The 6,540-nt window shown below is 36.1% G+C and overlaps 1 pseudogene; it reads right to left on the bottom strand.

Moving 5' to 3' along the window:
- Positions 1-3,595: 3,595 nt before the first annotated feature.
- Positions 3,596-3,904, bottom strand: LOC123794971 (small ribosomal subunit protein eS24 pseudogene; annotated as a pseudogene).
- Positions 3,905-6,540: the final 2,636 nt, after the last annotated feature.

Genomic DNA, 6,540 nt, shown 5'->3' with positions numbered 1-6,540 from the left:
TCTTGGAAGGGTCCTCAGGGAAAGGCAAGAAAGATCACACACAAGAGATGTTTAATGTTCAGGTCTGAAAGTTGTGCCTATCACTTCTGCTTACATTCTCTTAGCTAGAATTGGGTTACAGGGCCATATCTAACTGCAAAAGGAAGACAGGGAATGTAATAAAGTTGTGTGCCCAGGAAGATGAGGGAAAGGAATTTGGTGAGCAACTGGCCACAAAATGACTTCATCGGAAGAACAGTAGGGAGAAACTGAAAGTCAGAGTTTTAAACTTTGTGGTACTTAGTAGTAGTGTATAATGCAGGGGTAAATTTTTGATAGTTTTGGCCCATAATTTTTGCATAAATTAAGTTAGGTGTGATATTATGATCCTGCATCAAAGAACAAATTTATGGAAGCACAGTGAAGTTGGAAGGAAATTAAAATACAGTTGCTGCAAACTAGGAAGTGCTGTAATAAATCTGTATAAAACATACTTTTCTCAACAGCTTTATTGAGATATAACTGACATACAACACACTGCACATATTTAATGGATACAGCTTAAGTTTTCACACACACACACACACACACACACACACACACAAAACCATCACATCAAGATAAACCTTTCCTACGCCCCCAAAAGTTTTCTCTTGCTACATCCATGCCACATTTCTAGGCAAACACCAATCTATTTTTTGTCACTTTAGATTAGTCTGTCTTTTCCAGAATTTTATACAATGACAAACAAACTTTTTTTTTTTTGACCGACTTCTTTCATTTATCATTGTTTTGGGCTGTATCCATATTGTTGTATATATCAATGGTTCATTCCTTTTGATTGTTTAATAGTCCACTGTATAAATATAACACAATTTGCTTATCCATTTATCCATTGGTAGATATCTGGATGATTTCCACGTTTTTGCTATTACAAATAAAGCCATTATGAACATTTGTATACAAGTATTTCTATGGGTATATGTTTTCATTTTGCTTGAATAAATACCTAGAGGTGGAACAGCTGGATCATATTGTCCCCTCAGGTTCTTTTTTCTACTTTTTCTGCCTTCTCTTGGGTTAAATGATCAATTTTTCTGATTCCGTTATATCTCTTCTATTGAATTATGATTTGTATCTTTTTAAGCCATTTTGGTGGTTGCCATAGGGTTTTTTAGGATTTATAAAACTACATCCCCAATCCCTCATATTCTTTACACCACTGTCATATTTTTAAAACATATACACTAAGCACACGTGATATCATTATTATTTCTGACTTAATCTGTATCTTTTACAGATATTGCTACAAGAAAAATACAAATTTCATTTTACCTTAATGTATTCATTTTTCAATATGACTCATTTCTTCTGATTAATATCATAACACTTCTGCCTGAAAAACCTCCTTAAAAACAAAAAACAAAACAAAACCAAAAAAAAAGCCTGCCTCCTTTAAAACATTATGTAGAGTAGGTTTACTAGAAAAGAATTCCCTCCATTTTTGTGTATATGAGAAAGTATTTCTCCTCCACTTGTAGAGGATATCTTTGCTCGGCATAGTATTGTGGATTTACAGGTTTTTGTTTTTCTTCTATCAGCATTTTATAGATGTTACACACTTGTCTTCCTGCTTCCCTGGTTTCTGATGAGAAGTCTGCTGTAATTATTATTTCATTCTACCATACGTAATGTATCTTTTTTCCCTCCCGGTGCCTTCAAGATTATCTTTTGATATTGATCCTACTTCATGTTGTCTTTATCTTCTCAGACTAGTTTGCATGTCTGTCACTAATTTTGGAAAACTTTCAGCGCTTACTTCTTCAAATATTTCTACTACCCCATTCTCTCTCTTCTTCTTCTGGAATTCCAATTATGGCTGTATTAAACCATTTTGTATTGTCCCACAGCTCTTGGATACTCTATTCTGTTTTACTTTTTATCCTCTCACTCTTTGTACTTTGTGTTTCAGTTTGTGTGATGTATTGCCTTCTTTTCAAGTTCAGATTCTTTTCTTGGCTGTATCAAGTCTACTGATGAGCTGATGAAAGACTTCATCTCTATTAGCAAGTTTTTCACTTCTTGCACTGCCATTTCATTTTTTCTTTGTATTTCTTTGTTGAAATTACCCATCTGATCTTGCTTTGCAATCTAACTTCTCCATTACAGCTTTTAACATATTATTTATATTTATTCAAAAATTTCTGTCAAAGAGTTTCAACATCTGTGTCACACTGAGTCTAGTTCTAGTGATTGATATCTCTCTTCAGAATGTTTTCCCATGTCTTTTTGGATGCCTCACAGCTTTTCAATGAAAGCCAGACATCTTGTGTGGGACACTAGATATTGAGATAAATATTTTTATGCTTGGAAATAAGCACCCTTTTTAAAAATATACATATTATTATAGCCAATTAGTGAAGGGTTTATGTTAATCTAGTCAGGAGTTGGGCTGTGTTTGAGATTTGTTGTTGCTATGACTGGTCTGGATTCACCACAGGCTTCAAACTCCCTGAGTGATATCTTGGGTTTAGGGTGTGGGGTGGTTGCCAAGGTAGGTTTTAAAGTGTGTGCTCCCCCCTTGGTGTTGTGTTTCCTAGTGCACTTCTCCCCAGAGACAATCTGTTCCTTGCAGCTCTCTCAGCTATATTCCACTGTTATTTTTACTCAACCTTTGTTTGCCTTAACTTTAGGAGGACGCTATCTACGAGTCCAGCTGGGGCCCTTCAAAACACTCTTGCCTCTCTTCCTACTGTAATGCTGAACCAGGAACTAATTCTGTTCCTCCCCAAAAGTGGCGCTTTTTAAGAAATTCCCTTTTCCAAATTGCAGTGGGTTTCCATCAGTACCCTAAAACAACACATTTTTGTTGTTCTTCACCACCACTACCCACCCTCAAAGGTTAAGGCTTTTAACCAGAAAGAAAAATAGGACAAATAGTTGTGGGCAGAGTTTTGGCAGTGGCTGTCCTTCCCTTCCCCCAAAGAGAACCATGAGAAAACCTATCTCAGGATTCTTCCCATCCCTGTTAGTGCCTTCTAGGGTTAAGGCTTTTCTTGTTAGAGTGTGAGAATATTATTAGTATCTGGAGTCCCTGGGAGCTTTCCACTGTGATCCCAACCTTCATTCCATCTTTAGCAATTTGTTAACAATTTTTAGCTATATCCTCTTACCATCTTTTAAGCAGCCAGTGGTGCCTGCCCCAGGTAAGCAAACACTTGGATCCTATTTCTCTCTGTAGTTATCTTACTACCCCAATAATTCCCATTGCAATTCTCTGGTAAATTCAAGAAACATTATTAATCAGTTTGCATTTTCCTGTTGCATGTTACATTCCTATTATCTCCAGGTTGGAGGTTTCTCCATCTCTAACCTGAAATAAAAGATGACTTGGCTACAAAATTCTTCCTTGGCAGTTATTTCTCTCTTTTTTTTTTTACATTAGCATTCTTAATTTATTAAACTTCTCATGAAAATCACCACAATAACCACAGATAAACCCACTGCAGCATCTTTACTCCTTCTGTCATCCAATCTCCAGCTCACTTCTTTTTGCCAGCACTAACATTGGCTTTTGCAGTCCCCTGACTTTCTTCATTTTGTTCTTGTGTTCCTTTCACTGTTTTCTTTAGGTATTTTTCTTCTCATACAGGCTATGTCTTGCAAGTCTATGTTTAAGTTCATTTTTCTTCGCAAAATCCAATGAATCATAAATCATGCCAAAGCCAGTTGTCTTGCCACCATCAAAATGGGTTCTGAATCCAAATACAAATATGACATCTGGTGTAGTCTTGTACATTTTGGCTAGTTTTTCCTGAATTTCTGTTGCCTTTCCGGGGTGAAGGACATCAATGACCATCTGTTTCCACTGAAGTAGTTGGTTGGTCATGAACTTCCTGGTCTGGATGGATAGTTACTGTGTCATTCATGATGGTGGCTGAGCTTTAAGCAGCCAGAGAGGGGGAAAAAAAGCAAAATAAATACATAAATAAACTTTTTTTTTTTAAGATTTTATTTATTTGAGAGAGAGAGAGAAAGAGAGAAAAAGAGAGCACAAGCAGGGGGAGCAGCAGAGGGAGAGGGAGAAGCAGTCACCCCGCTGAGCAGGGAGCCTGATGCAGGACTCGACCCCAGGACCCTGGAATCATGACCTGAGCCAAAGGCAGATGCTTAAATGACTGAGCCACCCAGGCGCCCCTGAAGTTATTTTCTTTCAAAATGTTGCTCCACTATATTCTCATTCACATTGTTTCTGAAGATAAATCTGCTGCCATCCTTATTTTTTTGTTCCTCTGTAGATCACATGTCTTTTTATCTGGCTGTTTTTAAGATTTTTGTTTCATCACTCATTTTGAATAAATAGATTTCTGGGGCCTTAGTATAATTTTCTACCTGGGGTTCATTGAACATCTTGGATCTCTGGGTTTATAGTTTTCAAGAAATCTGAAAATGTTTGCCATTATTTCTTCAAATATTTTCTGTCCTCCTCTCTTTCAGGACTCTAATTACACATACATTAGGCTGCCTGAAGTTGCCCCTCAGCTTCCTGATGATCTGGTTTTGTTGTTGTTATTCTCTTTGAGCCTTTTCCATTTCTGTTTTCATTTTCGATAGTTTCTACTGATAGATCTTAAAGTTCACTAATCATTTCTTTTGCAATGTCTAGTCTACCAATAATCCTATCTAGGGTATTTTTCATCTCAGACATTGGAGTTTTCATATCCCAAAGTTTGATTTTGGTCTTTTTCATATCTTCCATATCTCTATATAACATTTTCTATTTCCCCTGGCTTTTTGAATAATACATGGAGTACAGTTATAATAATTGTTTTAATGTCCTTGTCTACTAATTCTAACCTCTACTTCATAGCTGGGCTGCTTTTCATTGATTAATTTTTTTCCTCAATATGTATTTCATCTTCCTGCTTCCTTTCATGACTGGTAATTTGTTGATTATATGCCAGAAATTATAAATCATACCTTGTTAGGTGCTGGATTTTTTTTTTTTTTTCATTCCTCTAAAATTCTTGAGCTTTGTTCTGGGATCCAGTTAAGTAACTCGGAAACAGTTTGATCCTTTTGGATCTTGCTCTTAATATTTGTTAGGCTGAAGTAAAACAGTAGTAGATGTCTCATTTTTCCCTTCTACTGAGGCAAGACCCTTCTGAGTACTTACCCAATTCTCTGAATTACATGATTTTCCAGTCTGGCTAGGAAATAAGCAATATTCTTGGCCTAGTGTGAGCTCTGACTACTGTTGCTTTTAATGCTATCAGCTAGTTCTTCCCTTGGCATCCAGTAGCTTTCTCACACATATTTGCTGAGTAGTACTTTCCTAATTACTCCAGGAGGACTCCCTACAGATACCTACAGATATTTTTTATTTGGTTGGTTGGAGGGTTTTTGCGTGCCTCAGTCTCCCAAGACTCTCAGCTCCTTTGCCCCAGATCAAAAAGTCTGCCAGGCATTGCCTGGGTTTCCCCCTCCATGCACTGCAGCCTGGAAATCCCCTTACACTAATAAGCTGGGACAATTATAAGATACCTCGTTATGTTACCTGGCTCTTAGGAATCACTGCCCTTCATTCTCTAATGTTCATGTTCTTGAAAACTAATACATTTTGTCTATTTTTGCAGCTATTTGGACTGGGGAGGATATATCTGATGTCCTGTTACTCCATCTTGATTGAAAACAACAGTCTTAAAACATATTTGAATACACAAAATATGCTGAACCTTTACAGAATACGTAATTTCCTTATTAGAAACAACCACAACATAAAGTCCTCCCAGCGAAATAATGACATGGTGAAGTTTTAGCATTTATACTAGATAGCTGATTTTTTTTTTCTTCTACCCAGCATCCATTCCCCTTTTCCTATGACATCACACAAAAATTTTTTGGAGATTCTGCCTTTCTGACTAGTCTGTGTGGTTTATTTGGGGTTCTGGTTCTAGTTTAAATAACTGAAAAATAGTATTTCCATGTATTTTATATCTGTGTGTGTGTATCATAAATGAGGTTAAGCAAATCTTCATATGCTTAAGAACCATTTGTATTTCATTTTCAATGAATTGCCAGTTCATATTCCAGGCCCATTTTTTCTTTTGGGTCATTTGTCTTTTTCTTAAAAATTCCTATAAGCATTCTCTGTAGTTGAGAGATTGATCCCTTTGTCTCATATACTGTTGCACTGACCAACTCTTTTCCCATTGAGTTTTACTTTTGCTTAAGGCATTCTTTTTTTTAACCTTTGCAGATGATCTTCATTTTTATATAGTAAATCTTATCTTTTTTGACTTCTATATTTTCAATCAGTTAGACCTTTCATACTCCTATGAAGAATTTTTCAATGTTCCATTTTAGTACTTTCATTGATTTTTTACATGACTTCTTACAAATTAGTTTCTAACATTTATTAACAATTTTCCCCAAATATTCCAGTCATGATGGATTGGTTTTGAATTCTTCCAGCAATGACTGGCTCACATCATTTATTGTAATTATTTGCTTTCTTAATATTTTTATATTATAGTGTTTTATGTATGTCATGGTCTCAAG

This window comes from Ursus americanus, chromosome 12 (genome assembly GCF_024610735.1).
Source record: "Ursus americanus isolate L20-20 chromosome 12, mUrsAme1.1.p, whole genome shotgun sequence".
NCBI lineage: Eukaryota > Metazoa > Chordata > Mammalia > Carnivora > Ursidae > Ursus > Ursus americanus.
This window is presented reverse-complemented; position numbering and strand designations above follow the sequence as displayed.